The 22470-nt window shown below is 38.1% G+C and overlaps 1 pseudogene; it reads left to right on the forward strand.

The window, feature by feature from the left end:
* The first annotated feature begins 20548 nt into the window (after window positions 1-20548).
* On the forward strand, window positions 20549-21189 carry LOC102889834 (annotated as a pseudogene).
* Window positions 21190-22470: the final 1281 nt, after the last annotated feature.

Genomic DNA, 22470 nt, shown 5'->3' on the forward strand with positions numbered 1-22470 from the left:
CTTAAAAATAAACAGCTCTCCGTTGCTGCTATGTCCTCCTCCAGCCACCATCAGATTGCTCTTCTTCCCCTTATTACAGACATTTTGAGAGTTAACCACTTTTGCTGTTTCCTGTTTCTTACCTCCCAGTCCCCTTTCAGCCACCTACAATTGGGCTTCTATGTTCATGAAGCCAGTGAGACTTGGCTTGTCTTCAACTGCCCCCATGTGGCTAAGTTTTGTGGGCCCTTTTTTGGCTTCATCTTGGTGACTTCTTAGCATTTTGATTTTCCTCCTTCCTGCTTCATTTTTGTCTTGGCCTTTGCTGTGCCACATTTTTTGGGCCAGTTCTCCTTTGCTAGATTTCCCTCCTCAGGGTTTGGTCCTGAGCCCTCTTTATATCTCTCTCTACACACACTTTCTGGAAGCTCTGATCTAGCAGCTCCCCTCCCCCCCCCAGCTTAAAATATATATGAATTCTGTTCGCATGTGCTTATTTTTGACCTATTTCTCTCCTTTAGCTCTAGATTTTTGTATCTGATATTCTACATAGCATCTCAACTTGACTATTTCATTGGAATCTCAAAGTTATGTTGTGCAAAACAGTTCTAATTTTTTTCTTCCTTAATCTCCTTTTCTGTGTCTTCCTTACTTAGTTTTTCAAACTATCATGCTAGGTTCTAGGCCCAAATTGAATTTTTCCCTTTCTTTCATTTACCTTTCCAAATCCAAGTCATTCGGATTTAATCTCCTGAATGCATTGCAAGGTTTTCCATTTTACCATGTTCACCCTTGTTTCTCCATTCAGTGTCATCACCATATCTCACCTGGCTATTGTAATGCATCCTACCTGAACTCTCTTTTACTTTTGCTTTCACTTCATTTTTTACATTCATTTTCATGCATCACCACCTGCAATGATCTTATTTTACTTATTTGTACTTGTTAACTGTCTCTTCCACCATTTCCCCTGAGGTCACAGGCTTTTTCTTATCACTCTCTATTTATAGACAGAAATAAATTTTTGAATAAAATGAATGAGTGATCGAGGCTGAAAGGAAGTAATTTCCCCCCAGCTTTATTGACATAATTGACATATAACATTGTGTAAGTTGAGGTATACAGTGTGTTGACTTGATATATTTATATATTGCAAAATTATCACCACCATAAACCTATGCTAACAGTTTCATCATGTCACATAATTACCATTTCTTTTTTGCAGTAAGAACATTTAAGATCTACTTTCTTAGCAACTTTCGAATATGTAATACAGTATCATTAACTGTAACCACCCAGAATTTATCTATCTTATAACTGGAAGTTTGTACTCTTTGACCAACATCTTTCCATTTCCCCCCTCTCCTCAGTCCCTGGTATCTGCTATTCTCTCTGTTTTTATGTTTGGCTTTTTCAGATTCCCCATATAAGTGATATCATAGAGTATTTGTCTTTCTTTGTTTGACTTATTTAACTCAGCATTATGCCCTCAAGTTCCATCCATGTTGTTGAAAACAGCAGGACTTAGTAATTTTAGGCATGAAAATAAAATGATGATTTTAGGCATGAAAATATAATAATAATGTTAATTACAGCTAACAATGAAGTAGTGCTTACTCTGAAGCAGAAACTCCATTTCTTTAGGCCAGGGAACTGAGGCCTGGCAATGGTTAATGACTTTCTAAAAGACTTGTAGCCATAACAGAGGGGAGGAGGGAAGGGGGAGGGAAGAGGTGGATGGGTTAAAAGAGGTCAAATATGTGATGACAGAAAGAAATCTAACTATGGGGGGTGAATACACAATGCAATATATATATAAATATATTGATATGTATGTGCACATATATATATATATATGCCTTATTGAATTGTACACCTAAAACTTACTGTATTTCATTAACTAATGTCACCATAATAAAAATAATAAAAATAAATTTTTAAAAAACAACCTGTAGCCAAAGGAGACAGTTATGTTAGTTTGGATAGACCGTGCTCTTAGTATTATCAATACTGACTCCATTCTGGGTGTAGCAGTAAAGAAAAGAACATGGTATATGGTGATAGCTCCAGGTCTAGACCCCAGTTCTGCCTCTTAACTAATGTGGGAACTTTGATGGATCACCATATTAAGCCTCAGTTTCTCAGTTATCAAAAGGGGACAATAATAGCTACCTCAGAGGATGTTAAGAGGATCTAATGATATAACACAGTAATTGCACAATGTTAAATGCATGGACATGTTGATAAAATGCCTAGCACAGCCTCTGGCATGCTGCATTTATATTTATTAATATCTCTGGACTTTGGCTTTGGTATGAGGTGAAGGCAAACACTATGATCTAGATGTTTGTGTTCCAAAATTCATATGTTGAAACCCAATCCCCAAGATTATAGTGTTTGGAGGTGGGGCTTTTGGGAGGTGATGAGGTCAGGAGGTCAGATGTTTGTGTTCCAAAATTCATATGTTGAAACCCAATCCCCAAGATTATAGTGTTTGGAGGTGGGGCTTTTGGGAGGTGATGAGGTCAGGAGGGTAGAGACCCCATGAATGGGATCAGTGCTCTTATAAAAGAGATCCCAGAGAGCTCTCTTGCTTCCTCCATCGTGGGAGGACACAGAGAGCTTGTCTATGAAAGACCCCATGAATGGGATCAGTGCCCTTATAAAAGAGATCCCAGAGAGCTCTCTTGCTTCTTCCATCGTGGGAGGACACAGAGAGCTTGTCTATGAACTGGGAAGCAGGCCCTCACTAAAGAGAACCCGACCATGCTGGCACCCTGATTACAGAATTCTGGCCTCCAGAAGTGTGAGAAATCAATTTCTGTTGTTTGTAAGCCACCCAGTCTCTGGTATTTTGTTATAGCAGTCTAAATGGATTAAGAGCAAGGCTATCTTTTCTGAATAGGACATCCACTGAAAAAATACATAGTGGATACCTGGGCTGGCCAACAACCAGCTGTTCATCACGTGGCTGCTTCCTCCCTTCCAGGACCTTTTGCAGGCCTTACCCCTAGGAACCTAGTTCCCATGTCTGTCATATCCAGGTTTCATATCTAGGCCTGCTTCTGCTGTCTCCTTTTCCAAATGGCTTCTTCATGGCTCCTTAGGCTGGCTGTCATATTAGAAAGCAGTCAGAAAAATTAATTCCATCTGGGCCAAAATGATGGATAATGTTTAAAAGTGCTACCTCTGTGGCATTTTCACAGAAGCTATGTGGAGAGGCAAGGCTTCAAAGCAGACGGTTGTTTTACTCTTGGTAGAATCCCAACTCAGTGGCAGGTTGAAGTGAGAATATTTTGGGGCCAAGGAGCTTTCTCAGAGCCTGTAAATCATCCAGCTCACGGTTGCTGTCTCAGGTTTTGCATAGGACAGGCCCTGTATTCTTACAAAGGGCACTCGGGAGGTAATTTGCTGGTGATTAGGATGTTTCCATTGAATAATGAAAAACATCATCCAGGTGCACATCTGTTCTTCATTTGGTCCAGGGTAGTAGAAGATGGAGAGGTCTGCCACAATTACAGGTAAAGGACTGATGCTGCTATTTATCAGTAGCCAGCCAACCCTGAATGCTCAATTATCCAGCACTTGACTGCAGGCTGCTTTCTTCAGCAAGAGAGAAGCCAAGAAAAAGCTATCAATTTCTATTGGAAACCGATCTAAAAAGGAAACATCCAGTGTATATCTTAAGGTCATGCCCGACTCACCCTGGGATTATTTTTGTTGTTGCTCCTTGACAGATATATACGTGTATACATGTATATGTGTGTATATATACATAACTTTTTATTTTGGAATAATTTTAGATTTATAAAAAATTGCAGTGATACCTGAGTTCCTGTATAACTTTCACAAAGATTCCCCTAATGTTATACTCTTGATTTTTAGAGCCATAACTTTTTGAAATGAAAATTGTTTATTTATCAAATCTTTTTGGAGAACCTACTATGTGCTAGGCACTAGGGATAGAACAATGAATAAGACAGACTCAGCCCCTGAATTCACAGGTCTTATAGTCTAGCTCAGCGGTTTTTAAAGTGTGGTCTTTGGACATCAGTATCATATGAGCATTTGTTAAAATGCAAATTCTCAGGCCCTGCGTCATATTAGAATCAGGAACTTTGGTAGTTAAAATACAGCAATCTGTATTTTAACAAGCCCTCCAAAAAATTCTAATGCACAGTCAAGTTTGAGAACCCCTGTCTAAAGAGGGAAAAAGCAAATACTAAATGAATAATTATAAATATGTTCCGATTTCACCATGGGAAGCAGGGAAAGTTATAGGAACACAGTGGGGAGAAGGTTGTTTTGTCTGGAGTGTGGGAAAGGTCTGGCTGAGAAAGGGGTATTTAAATTGCCATCTGAAGGACGAGGAGGAGTGAGCCATGTGGAATGGTGGCAACGTGTTGTAGGCTGAGGCGCTGCCTGGAATCAGGTAAGAGAGGCTGGACATGTTAAATTTGGACTCCTCAGCCACAGTAAAACTGAGTCAAAAGATTAGTTTTGACTAATCCAAACCCAGCTTAATTAGAAAATCTAATTCACTAGCTCTCTGCATTTCCTAAATTTTCAGTTAATCAATATTTAAAAAATCAAATCTGTGTTGCATTTAGAGGATTCTGTGATATAATAAAGAGCTTTGCAGTAAGGGATGAGAAATCCATTGCAGAGCCAACTCTACTTACAATAGCTCTGTTAGCTGGTTTTTTTCACTTGACTTTGCTGATCTCAAGCCCTTACTTATAAAATGAGGGGGTTGGACCAGATCGTAACAGCCATTTCTTTTCTGACTTCACGATCCAGAATTAGCTATAAATGTCATTGTACTGCTGTTTACTTTAAAAAGTACATTTATATTCATTTTCTTCAATAGCTAATTCTATACATTGCCGAGAGTGTTCTTATTCTTTTCTCTAAAATTACTGCCATAAGTTTATCCCACAAGGATATATTACTTGCTCTAATGATCTGGTAATTATTAGATAATGAAATGGCCAACTATAAGCATATTATTAAGAGCAGTTGCTGTGTGGAATATTTTTGTCATGCAATTAGAAATGTTACTTATATTTTAGTAATGCATAAGCAGTTACATGCTGAAGAGAATAAAAAATAAAACAATATCCTTCCATCTTCTATTGAAGTAAGTCTTAGACACATTTATAAAAAGCCTACGGAGCCTAATTCCATGGGCTAGTGGAATTAAAGCCATGTTTTATCTTTGAGTTCACAGTATGCCCTGTTGCCATTATTTAGAACTCTTCCCTCAAGGAGAGTCGAGGATGTTGGTGCAAAATTGGGTTAGGCAGCTACAGTTCTAAGATAACCATCCTGATTTATATTGTTTCTCTCAATCCTATACTGTGGAAAAGTTTCCTTATGAGAATGCTAACTCTGATAGGCAGAGAATTTTACACACAAAGTCAGGCACATGATAGGTCCTTAATAAGAATGAATTACATTTTAACCAAGCTGTATTCAGACTACTTTTGCTGCATGTGTAGCTGTTTTATGAATGTCAGAATGTGACATATGCATTACATCATGCATCTGCATTATGAGGAACTTTGTGCTGAATGTGGAGATTAATTTTGGTCTCTTAGGTTTTAACCTTTGATTTTGGCAGCACCCAGACTGGCGTTTACTTTCTATTAAGATGACATTCTCAGAAATGTATCATATGGCAAAGGAGAAGTTATAGTCTTTCTAGCTGGAACCAGTCACCTGCTTCCCAGGTTCCGTTATCCTTGAACTGCACTTATGATTGTCTTATGTGCTTTACTTTCTGTCTATACATGTTATCATTTTTCATTCTCGATTGGAAGCTCCTGGAGGACAGGATCCATATATGACTTGTCTTGGCATGATAATATCAGCTAACACTTGAGAGTGCTAACTTTGAGTCAGGCACTCAGCATTTCATTCATTTTTTTCCCCTACTGTGATGAACAAGACTTCACAATATGACTAATGACATATTGTGGCTCTGCCCATGAGGTATTTTTAGTACCATTTTATACATGAGAAAACTGAGATGCGGAGAGTTCCAATAATTGATTTAGGGGCATTGAGCTAGTTAATGCTGGAACCAGCCATCAAACCTATTTCTTTCCAATTGAAAAGTCTGTGCTCTGAATAGTTAAATTGTCTCTGACGGACCTCTAACATCATTTAAACTTAATGTAGACTGTGTGGGTGATTCTTCATCCAGGTTGTATGACAAGCTGATATATTTAGGGAAAGGTAAACATGCATGAGGATACTATGTGGTGTATTCTTGGGAATTATGCAGATAGTAAGAAAGTCTACAAGACATGCTTTCAGTGTAAAGGAAATAAAAGCCCTATTACCTGAGTAAACCAAAGGTATTGATTGTTATTCCTGTCATGTTCACAGTCAACCATCCCAAGCAGGAGCAATATTTTTCTTGAACTTGCTTGTTTTCCATATTGCATGGTTGACCACGTCATTAATTCAAATCTGTTGTAATCAAACATCTTAGCCGTTGTTAACTGGTTCTGATGCAATTACTTCTTTGCCCACGGCAGTCTTCATAAGTTAAAGTGTTCAGTTCTGGGGAACAAAATTGCTAAGAGGGTTATCTGTAGGACTATAGTCATCTCATTCTTTGCTATATCATTCCATTTCACTTTTTTTCACGCTATTCCATTCTATTCTATGAACATATCTTGAGTATTACAATGAACAGAATATTTATTTCTCCCTCAAATTCATATGTTGAAATCTTAAACTCCAGTGTGATGGTTTTAGGACTTTTGGGGGGTGAAGCCCTCATAAATAGTATTAATGTCTTTATGAAAGAGACCTCAGAGAGCTTCTTCACCCCTACTGCCATGTGAAGACACAGATGGCTGTCTGTGAGCCAGGAAGTGGGCTTTCACCAGATACTAAATCTGCTGGTGCCTTGATTTTGGACTTAACCAGCCTCCAGAACTGTGAAAAATCAATCAATTTCTGTTGTTTATAAGCCACTCAGTCTATAGTATTCTGGTATAGCAGCCCCAACAGACTAAGACGAGTGTTAGGTACTGAAGACACATATAGGTTGGGTTAGACATGTCCTCTGCCTTACCTAATTGAGCATCCAATGGGGAGAGATATAAGAAAACAGGCAATTACAATGCAGATAGGTAAACCCTATGAAAGGGGTACTGCAGGGAGAATGGGAGCTCAGGCTGCTGGGGTGGGGTTTAACACATGAATCAAACGTACCTGGAGGAAGTGACTTCTTAGTTGTGACCTGAGGTGAAAAGGAAACAGCCAGGCAAAGGGTGTTTAGTCATCTAGTAAGAGTAAGCAAATTAAAGACAGACCTGGTTTCTTAGTTTTTCTGCTTTTCTCTTCTCAAAAGATTCAGCTTGCTTGTGGCTTGAGATTCTTAAATTTGCTAAACTGGAAGCAGGCATATTTCTTCAATGTTAGACTTGTGTTTCTCATGTAACTGGGCATTAGTATAGAAAGACTTGTTATCAAGGGATGGCTGGGGTGGTCTGACATTCAGATTGCTCAATAAGATTTAGGGCGTGGGAAGAGTATCAGAAAAATATCAAAGTATTTTTTCGCTTATCATTTCAATTAGCTTCCTTTCCCAAAGCCGTAAGAAGTGGGCATGACAGATAATTAAGACTTATTTTAGAAAGCAGGATTATGATTCTTATTAAATGTAATAACTTGCTCAGAAATGTGTTTCCACTTAAAATGTAATTTAAAATTGTTAAGTTGTCAAAGATTGAACTGTCCTGACTGACATAATTTGTTGATATTTAACTTTAATTTTCACTTCGATGACTTCAGTTCAAACGATAGTGATAATTTCAGTGTTGTTGGGTGTTAGCTTTAGAACAAGGAGGAACACATTTGCTTTTTTGAGTATCTAATATTTTTGAACATTATACTCAGAAATAATTAGTGAAATATGGCTCTTGAGGTACTTTTAACAAATAATCTGATTTTAAGAGGTGTTAAAGACTTGTCAAAGTTTTCACTTTTTAAACATATAAAATATTCTATGTTTTTAGTAAAAGATTCAGGTTAAATGAATAGCACTCCACTCTGATGAATAAAAGAGGTCATATTTTTATTTTTATTTTATTATTTTTTAAAAGGCATATATGAGAGGTAATATTTTTAACATAACTACTTGACAATTCTGAAAGGCAAATAATTCTATGATTAAAGACTTTGGCAATTCAAATTGTTACTGAAGTTTTATTTAATAAAAAGGAATGTATAATTTCAATTAAGATAAAAGCAGTTCATCCTTTCAGTTCAATAAAAATGATATTTGGATGCTTCTGTCTTTAAGTCAAATTTATTACAATTGTGACTCTCACTTGGCCAATTGAAACTAATCAAACATAGCATTTTTCTGTACAATCTTTTGCCTTTATTTTTTGATCTATTACGAATAGGCCCCAATGGCTAGGATTATGACCAGTTTTCTTTCAGTAAATGAAACCCCTTCCTACTAGCACTGCTGAACTATTTCACATCAGAAAGCAGGACTGCCCCAGTCAACATAACGGCGGAAAAGTTTGCTTGACTGGTTTCTCTTTGGGCCCCCTCCTCCATATTTCAGGTCTCTCACTCTCCTCCTGAGGAATTAACTATGCTTATTCTTTTTGTTCTAGTTCCTTTTGTCAGGAAGCATTTGGAATATTTATTCTTACTAAACTATCGGTGGCTTAGAGTTATTTTCCCCAGTAAATAAATTTATGTTTTAAAGGAGTATCTAGCGAAACGACAGAGTTTAGCCCAAATGAATTAACCCCAAATGGCGGAATATTAGGTTTTAAAATGGGAAGGACATTGGTAAACTTGCGTTCCATTCTGTGACTACTAGTAGGTAGTATAAGGCCATAAATAAAGCCAGTCCTGTTGGTAAGAAAAAATTACTGAGTCTCGGAAAGAAATTGTGAAATATAAACTACCCAAGGTTGAAGCTATGCATAAATGAGCAAACAAATAATTTTTGACGTCCTCCTATATACTATGTGTTTTCTGCTCATCTTAGCCTATGGCGACTACATTTTTAAAGCCATAAGTCAGGATATATTTTTAAAAATTATTTTCAGATTTATGTGTAAGTTTATATAAACAGTCTTCTGAGGGTATTAAAGTTAAAGCACTTCTTTTAAAAAATATTAAAAATTTTTTCAATTGCAATTGACATACAATATTATATTAGTTGCAGTTGTACAACATAGTAATTAGAAATATAATTTATGAAGTGATCACCCCAATAAGTCTAGTACCCTTCTGACACCATACATAGTTATTAAAATATTGACTATATTCCTTATGCCGTACTTTACATCCCCGTGACTGTTTTTATAAAACTGGCAATTTGTACATCTTAATCCTCTTTTTTACCCTTTCTCCCAAATCCCCTTCCTTCTGAAAACAATCAAAATGTTCTCTGCATCTATGAATTTGTTTCTGTTTTGTTTGTTGTTTTAGACTCCACATGTAAGTGGAGTCATATGGTATTTCTTTCTCTGCCAGACTTATTTCACTTAGCATAATGCCCTCTGGGTCCATCCATGTTATTGCAAATGACAAGGTTTCATCTTTTTTATGGCTCAGTAATATTCCATTGTATATATGTACTACCTCTTTATCCATTAGTCTATTGATGGACACTTAGGTTGCTTCCGTATCTTGGCTATTGTAAATAATGCTCCAATGAACATAAGAATGCATATGTATTTTTAAGTTATTATTTTGGGTTTCTTCCTAAAAAGTACCCAGAAGTGGAATTGCTAGGTCCTTCTTTGTCTCTTGTTATAACTTTTGTTTTAAAGTTTCTATTGTCTGATATAAATATTGCTACCCCAGTTCTTTTCTTTTTTTTTTTTCATTTCATTTGTATGAAATATCTTTTTCCTTTCCTTTACCTTCTGTCTGTGTGTATATTTTGATCTGAAGGGAGTTTCCTGTAGGCAGCATATGTATGGATTTTTTTTTCTTGTCTACTCAGCCACCCTTTGTCTTTGGGTTGGGGCATCTAATCCATTTACATTTAAAGTGATTATTAATATGTATGTAGTTATTGCCATTTTATTATTCATATTTTTTATCTTATTTTTTTCTTCTTAAAGAAATCTCTTTAACATTTCTTGTAATACTGGCTTAGTGGTACTTAACTTCTTTAGCTTTTTCTCATCTGGGAAACTCTCTTTTTGGGTAGAAGTAATCTTGGTTGTAGGTCTTTGCTTTTCATCACTTTGAATATTTCATGCCAATCCCTTCTGGCCTGTAAAGTTTCTGTTGAGAAATCAGCTGACAGTCTAATGGGAGCTCCCTTGTAGGTAACTAATTGGTTTTTTCCTCGCTGCTTTCAAGGTTCTGTCTTTGTTTTTAACCTTTGGCATTTTAATTATGATGTGTCTTGGTGTGGGCCTCTTTGGGTTCACCTTATTTGGGACTCTGCGCTCCCTGTGGTTGTATGTCTATTTCCTTTGCCAGGTTAGGGAATTTTTCAGTCATTATTTTTTCAAATAGTTTTTCAATTCTTTGCTCACTCTCTTCTTCTTCTGATATGCCTGTGAATGTTGGTATACTTGATGCTGTTTCAGAGACCCCCTTAAATGATCCTCATTTTTTTGACTTCTTTTTTCTTTTTGCTGTTCTGATTGGCATTTTCTGCCACCTTACCTTCCAATCACTGATTCGAATTTCTGCTTCATCTAATCTACTGTCGATTCCCTCTAATGTATTCTTCATTTCAGTTTTTATATTCTTTATTTCTGACTAGTTCTTTTTATGATTTCTATCTCCATTTTTGTTTCCTATCTCTGTTGAAGCTCTCACTGAGATCATTGGGCATCCTTATAACTTGAACTCTGTATCTGATAGCTTGCCTCCATTTCATTCAGTTCTTTTTCTGGGGTTTTCTCCTGTTCTTTCGTTTGGGACATGTTTCTTTGTTTCTCCATTTTGGCTGCCTCTCTGTTTGTTTCTATGTATTAGGTATATCTGCTACATCTTTTGGTCTTGGTAGAGTGGCCTTTTGTAGTAGATGCCCTGTGGGGCCTGGTCTCTTTGGTCACCTGAGCTGGGTGCTCCAGGTATGTCCCTTGCGTGGATTGTGAGTGCCCTCCTGTTGTAGTTGAGCCTTGATTGCTGTTGGCATGTCAGTTGGAGGGATTGAACCTCATGCTGATTGGCTGTGAGGGCTGGCTATGATTACAGTGGAAGTGCTATTGTATAGAGACTGATCCCATAGAGCAGGATTTGCTTTAGCAGGGTTCTGGTGCCTGCTGAGTCTTCTCTCTGGCTATGTCAGTTGTGGACATTGTTGAGGGGTGTTCTGTTGTATTCTGAAGCTGGCCATCAGCTGTATTGGTTCTGGGGTCTTTTGGAAGGGGCCATGGTGCAGGCCAAGATCAGGTGTTGCCTGTGCCCAGCCCAGGGCCCTTGGTCTAAGCTCCAAAGTGATTTACAGATGGTTGCCACTTGTGCTGAGCTTGGGGCCACTTAGCAAGAGGTATGGGCATACCAAGGTCAGCTGCTGCTCGTTTGGGGTTTGTGAACCTTTGAGAGATTTTAGGAAAGTCTCTAGTTCCAACCCAAACAGCATGTTTGTATGGAAAAACCAAAAGAAGCAGCTTGTGTGGGTCCACAAGTTGGTGGGGGTGGGGGGGGCAGCATTTCAGGGGATCACCAGGGCAGGGCAAACGGTGTTAGCAAGGTTGATGGAGACTGAGACTTGGTGATCACCTACACTGTACACTGGGTTGGGGGAGAGATCAACGAAAGAACAATAGTGTCTACCAGCACTACTGTCTGAAAGAAAGCTGTCCCTCCAGTCCTTGCCCTGAAGCCAGAAAATTCAGTTCTCTTGTATGTCGCTGGTGCTTTCTGAGCTGCTGCCTCATGCTAGAGCTCTGAGCAAGTGAGTCTGTCAGTAAGTCTATGTGTAGGCCCTTTAAGAGGATGCCTGGAACTCCAGCAGCCCTTCGTATGACTCAGCCACAATCTCCACTGGTTTTCACAGCCTGCTGTTGTGGGGACTTCTCTTCCTAGCACTGGATCCCTGGGCTAGGACCCCACTTACTCCTAAGGGGGTACCTCTGTGGCCAAGATATCCCTCCCAATTTCTTATCCATTACTTGTGGGTACGGGACCAGCCCGTCTCACATCTCTGCCCCTCCTACCAGTCTCAACATTTTTTTCTGTATGTTCTTAGTTAAGAACTTCTTTTTAGCTACTCTTCAGGCAATTCTCAATGATGGTTGTTCTGTAGTTTAGTTGTAATTTTGATGTGGTTGTGGATTTACCTACTCTACCATCCTGACCTAAAGTCTTAAATCACTTCTGTGTTTACTGTCTTAGTTCATGTTGCTGTAACAAAAATACTGTAGACTGGTGGCTTAAACAACAAGGTTCTGGAGGCTGGGGAGTCCAAAACCAAATTTCTGACTGATTAGGTTCCTGGTGAGAACCCTTTGCAGAGGGCTGTCTTCTTGCTGTGCTCTCACATGTTTGAGAGCAGAGAGCAAGGAAGCAAGCTCTCTTCTTAAAAGGGCACTGATCCTAAAATCAGAATCCCAACCTTACCTCTCACAGGTCCCATTTCCAAATACTATCTCACTGGAGGCTAGAATATCAACATATGAATTTTGGGGAAACACAAACATGCAGTCCATAACATATACATTTGATGAAATGCTTTTGTTAAAATGGAAAAAATTAAAATGCTAGACCTTTGGTTGCTATGGGCAGTGTGGTATCAATTAAGAGCTCTTGGAGTCAGACAGATGTTGGGAAAGTGATCTTTTTAAGCTTCATTTTTCTCTTCTGTCAAATGGGGGCAATAATGGGATTCTCCTCATGTGACTGTTATGAAAACTAAATAGTGTAAGGAAGACATACATATAAACCATTTAGCATTGTGCCAGACACAGAGGAGGTGTTCAATAAATTGTAGTTATTTTAATAATATACTAATTTTAATACTTATTGTCATTATGATATAATGAAAAATATTGCTTACAGGGGAATCTTTTGTGTAGGAGGGAAGAAATCAAAATGAGATGGTAGAAATAAAAATTAGCAGAAATTAAATTAACATATTCAAGAGCCACTGTATTTGTCAGCCACACAGAACTGAGAAGCGGGGACAAGGCAAGGAGAGAAACACATAGAATGAAAGGAAACCATGGAACTGACCACAAGAGCTGAGCCAGGGAGGGATAAGGATATAGTAGGAATGTGACCAAGCAGTGTTACAGGTTTTTGTCAGGGCTGCCCTGGATATGGTGTTGCACTGTTGGCTGCCCTGCCAGTGGGAACCCTACCTTATGATAATGACATTATAATAAGAAAGACAATACCCAAGTGAGGAAATCAAAATTACAAGAGAAGCCAAGTGTGGTTTAATTAGCTCTACTTGTGGGAGAGGTCTAGTGTGGAGTAAGTAATGCAAAACCAAGAATTAGCTCTTGCAGGAAATTGAGTTGTAAACAAAAAGGTGGTGTTGAGACTTGTTTTAAACCTCTGGATAGTGCTAACTTCTTCCTCCACCTGCTGATTCCACTTGAGTCAGCGCAGGTAATAATATCCATAAGTGACTGCGTCTGCCTGTTCTGCTTATAGGCATTGTTGCTGTTAAGGAAACATAGAATGAGAGCAGGTGAAAGTGCTTTCTTCTGGTGCCTTGAGGAGGGTTCAGGGTGATCTCAGAAGACCGTTCCTTAGCATTTTTATCCCTCATCTTTACCTTTGCTGGGGAAGGATGGGCATACCCAGAGCAAGGAATATGCATATACAGGATGAACCAAGTTATTTGGTAGGTTCTGTGTAGGAAAATGTGATCCTCGGGCTCATAATTTTGGATTTATTTGGAGAAAGTGAGTACGTAGGAGATACTTCTATAGGGCAACATGCCTATATGGTCATTTTAATGCAGGATAAGATTTGTTCCTATGTCTTACTGAAAAAGGAAATGTCTCAGGAGGGATGAGTCAAACACTTCATTTTGTAGTATATATGCTGACTTGAGCTTGCAGCATCATCAAGAAGGGTTTTATTTGGGAATTTGAGTCCTCTTTCCTCCTACCCCCAGCAAGCTGGTGAAGATGCAATAAACTTGTCTATTTATTTTATTTTTTTGCCCCTTTCAGGCCCCTTTCTTTGCCTTTCCTACATTTTCAACTTCCACCGTCCTGTCTCTCAGACACTAACACTTCCACCTCATTCCCTGACTGTCTCCCTGGTCTATCTCTGTCACACAGAGACATGTTTTATATTCATAATTCTGCCTTTTAGTTTTGATTTCCCACGAGACTTGCCATATTGTTGAAATATAGCTACAGCCATGATACAAAGGGAAAAAAGACAAGGTACCAATTGTCCCAACCTTAACTCTTGATTTTCTTACCCTTTAACAGAAAACGAAAGACATTCAGGAGACAGTTTATTCTCAGCTTTATTACAACCTGTTTTAGGTTGTGAATTTCAAATGGTTCAGTAGTGGATGGAATTCTATAATGCTCTACTGAACTTAGATTAGGAAAAGTGACCTTTTGATATTCAACAGATAAATTCATACTTCGGGGGTAATAACTCTGCCACCTGCCTTCTCTGTAGTTTTAATTTGTTTTAACCATATTCTAGCTCTCTTTTTCTGGTGTGTCTGAGAGCCACAGATCGGGATGACCTATAATCAGAGAAAGAGTTTAATTGGAATGAGGCTTTTCTGAGCCACGTGTAGTCAGCCTTTGGAAAGCAGTGCTCTGAAATGGGAGGAGGACCAAGATATGTTTTCACGCTTTGCCCTGTACCAATTCTCTCCTTGGAAAAGTCTTATGACCTCTACTGATATTAATTAAACTCAGAGCAAATCTGAGAGGCAAGTCTGCATGTCATTCTTCCTAAATTGTAAAAGGGATCTTTACTTGTAAAGAAGCAACAACAGAGATGTATGTTGAATCTGGGGAACTGAGAGTCTCTTATGCTGATTATGAAGTGTGGTATTTTATAACCTTCCTGAATACTGTCACTCATCTGCTGCCTCTTTTCTAGGTGATGGATTGAGTAGTGCTGGGAAATTTGCTTCTACTTTTCTTGTTATTCTACCTTTAGAAGAGAAAGATAGAGCTGCAATGAGTCATTATTCGATTCTATTAATATGTTCATTTCTGTATTATTCACATACAAAAAGAACTCTTAAATATATTCTCCTAGTACTCAAGTTAAATACATAAATATACAGACTAAAATATGAGAGTATCTGTTAACTGCTCTGATTCCTTTTTTTTCTCACTTAACCCTCTTCTGTGAACAGTTTCTTGTATTAATTACCTCTGGATTTTGACTTCCTCTGAACCACATATACATCCTTGTCAGTCTTATTGCACATCACATTGTTGTCTGTGGGTTTTCTCTGGATCTGAATTTCTTTAGATTTGAACCTATGTGCTTTCTATATTTAGGAAGACCTGGAATTTCTGGCCCATCGAAAGCTTAAATGCAGAATTTCTTGTCCAGCAAATAGTACCCAAAGCAACAAATGATGCTACAGATACTTTGTTTTTCAGTAACTTTTGTGTTATTTTATGGAATTTTGAGCAGGTAGGATAGTGGTTTCACATGTTTACTCTATATTTGACCTAATCTTTCCATCTAAATTTGGAGATGAGGTTTAGATTTCTTAAATGACTTACCTATAACGGTACTGTGTGCCTAGAATAGTGTCTATTAAAGGTATTCAGAAAAAATTAGCTGATGAATGGTCAAGGGATTCAGCCAATACTGGAATTAAATCTTCCAAGGCTCTTTCCGTGACAACATACTGAATCTAAGTTTTCTATAAATTACAAACATTTCTTGGTTGGAGACCATTACATGGAGAGTGGATATTTAAAACATAAGATCATGGTTTAGACAGCTATGTGAATTAATATAGACTTGCAGTAGCATAGCCTAAAAAACTAGCCCAGACCCAGGAAAAATTAGCCTCTGGACAAGTAATGTTGTTAATAGAAATCCATAATGCAATTGAAAGCTCATATACAACTCTTTGCTTTCTATATTTTTCTCTGACACTTTGAACATGAAGATAATGCTAATCGCTTCTATCTTTCATTACTAAGTTGTTTGAACCTATAACACTGACTTAGCACAAATAAAGCTAATGAGCCAAAGACAAGATTCTGATGTCACTCATAGCAGATACTTTAAATGAATTGCTGGGAGAAGTCCATGGCTTTGAAATTATCTGGGGTTATCTGTAGACTTGAGCTAAACTCTGTTAAACTATGATCGATAAACTCTTTCATTCAGTCAACAAATATTTACTGAGCACCTACTATTTGCCAGGACCGGGATACATGGTATCCTAGGAATATAGCAGTGAACAAAATAGACATGGTTCTCACAAGGCTTTCTGGTTTAATATGGGAGATTGGCTTTCAATAAATAATTACACAAACACTTTAGTACAATTAAATAATGAAAGATGAGAAGAGAAAGGTATGAAAACTTGGACTATTCTTAAAATAACAAGTCATATGCCCCTTGCCAGCAATCTGTAGAGAAATCTGTGGACATTCGCTCGAGAGGACTGTACTATGTACGGTATGTAGGCTTGAAGCTTGATGTATTTTTTTTCCTGTGGAATTTTCTTCTCCAAGGAGGAGGATCAGTTTTCAAAGAACAATGGGTGACATTAGCACTATTTGTATTCATCAAAAACCAAGCAAAGTAGACAGGGTTGTCTATATTGTTGATATCTGAGTTATATTTTCTAGGATTTTATTAGATAATGTTACCTTTATCTCAAGTGTTGTTTTCTCATACAGAATTTTGCTCAGAGTAACTTGGTAACCTCTACCAGGTTTAATTTATTCTGTTTTGGTACTAATCACAAACTGAATTATTTATGTGGCAATAATTTTAAAATTTATGTTTTGTACCTTCCAGACAGAATTATAGTATAAAACTGCATGGGAAAGGAAACCTCTTCCTAATTAGAGCCTCCTGTGAGTTTAAATATGTCTTCTTATTTTTTTAAAAAACTTAGTTTTAGAATAGATTTAGGTTTATTAAAAAAATGCAGGAAGTCCAGAGAGTTCCCATATACCCCACACCAGTTCCTCCTGCTTTCATCTCTTATATTAGTGTGGTACATTCGTCACAATTAATGAATACTGGTAAGTATTATTAACTAAAGCCCATAACTTTATCCAGATTTCTTTAGTTTTTACCTAATGTCTTTTTTTCTGTCCCAAGATCCCATCTAGGAACCATGTTACATTTAGTTGTCATGTCTCCTCTTTCCATCCCTTGGCTGGGATGGTTTCTTAGATTTTTCTTATTTTTGATGACCTTGAAGGGGACTGGTTGGGTATTTTGTAGGATGCCTGTCAGTTGGGATTTGTTTGATGTTTTTCTCATTAGATTGGGGTTGTAGATCTTGGGGAGGATGACCACATAGGTATAGCACCATTCTCAACATATCACATCAAAGGTATCTACTGTCCACATGACTTATCACTGGTGAAATTAACCACCTAGTTAAGGTTGTGTTTGTCAGGCTACTCCACTGACAAGTTATTCTGTGGGAGGAAGTCACTGTGTAGTCTACACTTAAGGAATGGGGAGTTATACATATCATCCTTTAGGACAGAGTAGCTACATACATTTTTGGAATCTATCTATCTATCTAATCAATTTATATCACTTTGGACTTATAGATACTTATACTTTGGGTTATAATATTTTGTTGCTCAGATTATTCATGCTTTGGTCATTGGGAGCTGTTTCCATTGGTTTCTATGTCCCTTTGATGTACTCGCTCCATTATTGTAGGCTTTTGGGAATACTCTTTTACTTTCTGGCTAATTTTTTTATTACATAAGAATTCTGTGTTTATTGCAACCATTGATAGCTCAATGTATTATAAGCTTTAGGGTAAAAAAACTCAAAACAACAAAACAAAACAACCCCCCCAGCAACTCCCCAAACCCTGGAATATTTAACTGGAAAAATTATTCTACTATCATGTCATGTTTTCCTTGACTTTGGGCCATCCCTGGTGGAAGATCTCGGTTTGTGAATATGTGCTTTGTATGCTTTTCCCGGGGTGTCAGAAAAAATCTAGATCAACAAATGTTTGCTGTAAAGGGCCAGATAGTAAATATTTTCAGTTTTGTAATCCCAGATCTCTGTTGCAGCTATGCAATTCTGCCTTTTTAGTGTGAAAACAGCCATAGATAATATGCCAATAAATGGGGTTGCTGTTTTCAAATAAAACCCTTCTTACCAGAGTTGATAGTGGTCTGGATTTGGTCTGTGGGCTGCAGTTTATCAATCCTGGGTTAAGAGAACTGCCTCTGCATACATGAGTTCAAATCTTGTCATTTACTATGTGATCATAGGCAAGAAATTTAACTTCCAACAGCTGCCAACATTCCTCAGCTCAATGATGGGTGTCGTAATAGTATTAATCCTGTTTCCATATAGTGTTTAGGGCTTAAGTGATATAAGTAGAGCATTTAGCTCAATGCCTAGCATATGCTTGTTACCTATTATTAAGGTGATTATATAATTAATTGCTACACCGGGACTCTTGGGAAGGAAAAGGGGTGATATTAATAACTATGCTCGGAAAAGAGATATAAGCATGGACTGTCTAGGGTCTACCCAAACATGTGTGTCCACTCTAGTTATTATAATTAGAATCCTATCTCATCTACTAATGCCTCTAATTTCTTACAAATACTCTGCCCTCCTGCTTCCTATGGTAGGACCCAGCCAAGCCTGGAAAATTACCCTTCTTTCTCTTCTTTTTTTGATCTCAGGAAATGACCTGATTAGATGAGTCTTGGACAGTATTACTAGATCTGAATCAGCTTAGATACTTCATGAGTTTCTTCTCTAAAAATTGGCGTTTTGCAATTAAATGTGAAGCTCCACACAGAATAAGCTTGTATAGTAGCAATTCTTTTATCTTCCCCTGCCCCCTGCTTGTACCAAATTCCCTAGCTCTTGGGACTGTGATTTGCCCTTTGCTTTGACTACTCATTACTGTAAGCCTTTCAGTCTTGGCCTTGTGTCTCTGATTACCTTGTGCTGCCCCAGCTTCTTCACCTAAGTCTCTCATTGGGAGATGTAAGTCTTTTGCTGCAATTCATTATTCTTATTCTCTTGGCATACAGAGAGGTAACAGAAGGCTGGCTTAGAGAAGAAGAGGAGACATTCTTAGTGTTTCTCTCTCAATGTTGAGAGAGAAAGAGATGGATGCTCATGAGAATGCAGGATTCTGGGTGGCCCCAGACAAAGGACTTAGATTCTCCAGAACGGGCATCTCACCAAGCCCTCCCAATGATTTCAATGCTCTCTAAAGTTTGAGAACTAAAGCCCTAGAGAATGTCTGAAAAGGGAGTCCAAATTATGAAAAGCTATCTGGTGAGTTATTTTGTAGACCACTGTCCCTGAGATCAAAGATCTCTCTTTTATGCCAGAAACTACTACTAAAGCTCGGACCCAAGTGAAATTTCAAGACATTTTCTCTGATGACCTTCATCTTTCCATTTTCTCAACTATCTGTTGACTAAGGGAAGTATAAAAGGGTCTTCTCATTGGATAGAGAGAAAATAGTTGGGGATTGGGATTTTATAGAGGCTTCAAAGGGTAAGAATTAAGATAGCTGAGAAAGTTTTCCAAAGTGGGGGTGACTGTGAGTGTGATGGGAGCCAAAGGTAGAGAAGTTCAGGATGAGAAAGTCAAGAGGGTAAGGAAAGTGAAGTTCAGGGGCAGATATAGATGTAGTTTAGCCTGTAAATAAGTACAAGCTAAAAGCAGTTGAAGGCCAAGTTTAAATCATGCTTGGGGAAGTTTCTCTAGTAGGATCCAGAAGGTTAGTGGAGAATTATTGAGGATTTTGGTTTTAAGGCATACATTAGTTTGGTAATCAATAAATATTTGCCTAGATTTTCCTTCCATGGTGTTTATTCAAAATACAGTTATTTTGAGATAGGTATTTCAAATACCTTTAGTGGTTTAACTGGCAGAGATTTTCAAAGATCCCAGTGTTCAAGTTGCATAGAATCTGTGTTCATGTTTTATGGTATTTCTTTATTACACATGTAATGAGTCCCTAATTTATGCATGCACCATGCTAGTCACTGCTGGGGAGACACAAAAGCAATTCTTCAAGGCACTTTTGTTCTTGGAGGGCAATCAAGAAATATACACGTGAAAAATGTAGTAGTAATGAAGCACATGTGATTGTTAAATGTCTTATTCTTCTCTTCAATAGCTCTGAGGGGATGGCTTCTTGAATGAGATATCTTGGGATAGACCTCAAAAGATGCATATGATAAAGTAAGAGTAATGAAATTGAGCATTGTAGGTGAGCATACTGTTAGCCAAGAGTGAAGTGGAGATATGCATGGTGGTCTGAGGGAGGACAAGTTGCCTCATCTGGTCGACACAGTAAGTTGTATCTGGGAGCAGTGAAAGAGAGCATAAAACACCATCTTGGGGTTGGATTATAAAGGATCTTAAAAGTTAGCCTGGCTTCTCCTCACCGAATACTGCCAACATGATGTTCAGGTGCTTCGTGGAGGTTAGCTGAGTGGCCTACATCTCCTTTGGGCCTCATACCAGGAAGCTAGTTGCCTTTGTAGATGTTATTGATCAGAAGAGGGCTGTGGTTGATGGACCTTGCACTCAGGGAGACAGAGTATGCCTTTCAAATGCATGCAGCTCACTGACTTCATCCTCAAGTTCCCACACAGTGTGCGGGAAGTATGTTCATCAGAAGTATGTTCAACCAGCCTGGCAGAAGGCAGATACCAAGACAAAATGGGCAGCCACAAGATGGCCCAAGAAGATTGAAACCAGAGAAAAGAAAGCCAAGATGACAGATTTTGATTGTTACAAAGTCATGAAGGCAAAGTAAATGAGGAATCGAATAATCAAGCTTGAAGTTAGGAAGCGTCAAAAAGAAACTCTCCTGAAAGCTTCTCCCAAAAAAACGACTGCTGCTAAAGGTGCAGCTGCAGTAGCTGCTGCAAAAGTTCCAGCAAAAAGATGATGGCTACAGGCAAGAAGGCTCCAGCCCCGAAGATTCTTGCCTGGAAAGCTGCAGGCCAGAAGGCAGCACCTCCAAAAGCTCAGAAGGGTCTGAAAGCTCCAGCCCAGAAAGCACCTGCTCTAAAGGCAAGAAAGCTAAGAACATAAGAGACTGTTATAAAAGTAATAAAGGTCCTTTTTGACAAAAAAAGTTAGCCCGTATATTCTATTGAAGGTCATAGGGATTTATAAGAGATTTTGATATTAGAGAAGTAATATACTAAGAATTGCATTTTAGAAACACTTATTCGTTATATTTTGCTGGAATGGTTGGTGATTGATGTTACTAGAGGGAGTGACATGAGTTAAAAGGGTCTTTTGATACTGTGAGCACAATAAGAGTCTGAGAAAGGTGACTACCATAGCAGAAATATAGAGAAGGGATGGTGAGAAGACACTGAGAAGAATAACCTGCATTCCCAGCACTGTGTTCAGGTCCTCAGATGGTTTACCTTATTTCATTCCCTCAGCAGTTCTATGAGGTATTGTTTTTATTCCCATTTAGGGGTGAGGAAACTGAGGCACTTAAAAATTAACCAAGGCACGTAAAAGTTTCTACATGTCCAAAGACACATAGCTAGTGAGTAAAGGGTACACTGTCCAATGTGGTAACCACTATCCACATGAGGCTATATATGTGTTTAAGTTAATTAAAATAAAATATTAAAAAATCAGATCCTAAGATGTCCATACTACATTTCAAATGCCCAGTAGCCACATGTGGCTAGTGCCTACAAGATTGGACAACACAGATAGAGAACATTTCTGCTATTAAAGTTCTATTGGACAGATTTGAACCTACACATTGTAACTCATGAGCCCATGTTTTTAATCTGCTCTACTACCTACCATTGACAAAAAACACCATAGTTTCTGATTGGATAGGTAGACTGAAGAGGAGAGTCAGGACTAGTACAACATTTTAGTGGTTTCTTTATCAATATATTAATGAAACTTATTATGAGCCTAATATCTTAAATTCATTTTGGTGTATTAAATTGGCTTAAATTATATTTGGAGGAAATAAACTAGTATTAATTCAGGACCATGTCTACATGATATATGCCTAAGTCTTCTGAGAGGTACAAATTACAATCGATTTGTTGTTAGGGACTCAGTTCTGATTTGAAGATTCCATTTGGCAAGTTTGCAGCATGGAAAGACAGCATAATCATAATCATGGTTGTAAGGCCTGTCCCTTCTCAGGTTTCTCCTTAGGTGACTCTTCATCTTAGTTCTCTGCTTTTAAGTGGGCTACAAAGTATACTGAAAAGATAGATGTCTTCTTTCCCTGAGCACAATATTGCTAAAACTAGGATGCCAATTATATTGCTGTGTGATACAGGGTCTAGGATAATGTTAAACTCTAGACATTTATTTCCTTATTTC

The sequence above is a fragment of the Pteropus alecto genome, unplaced genomic scaffold, assembly GCF_000325575.1.
Source record: "Pteropus alecto unplaced genomic scaffold, ASM32557v1 scaffold75, whole genome shotgun sequence".
NCBI classification, from domain to species: Eukaryota; Metazoa; Chordata; class Mammalia; order Chiroptera; family Pteropodidae; genus Pteropus; species Pteropus alecto.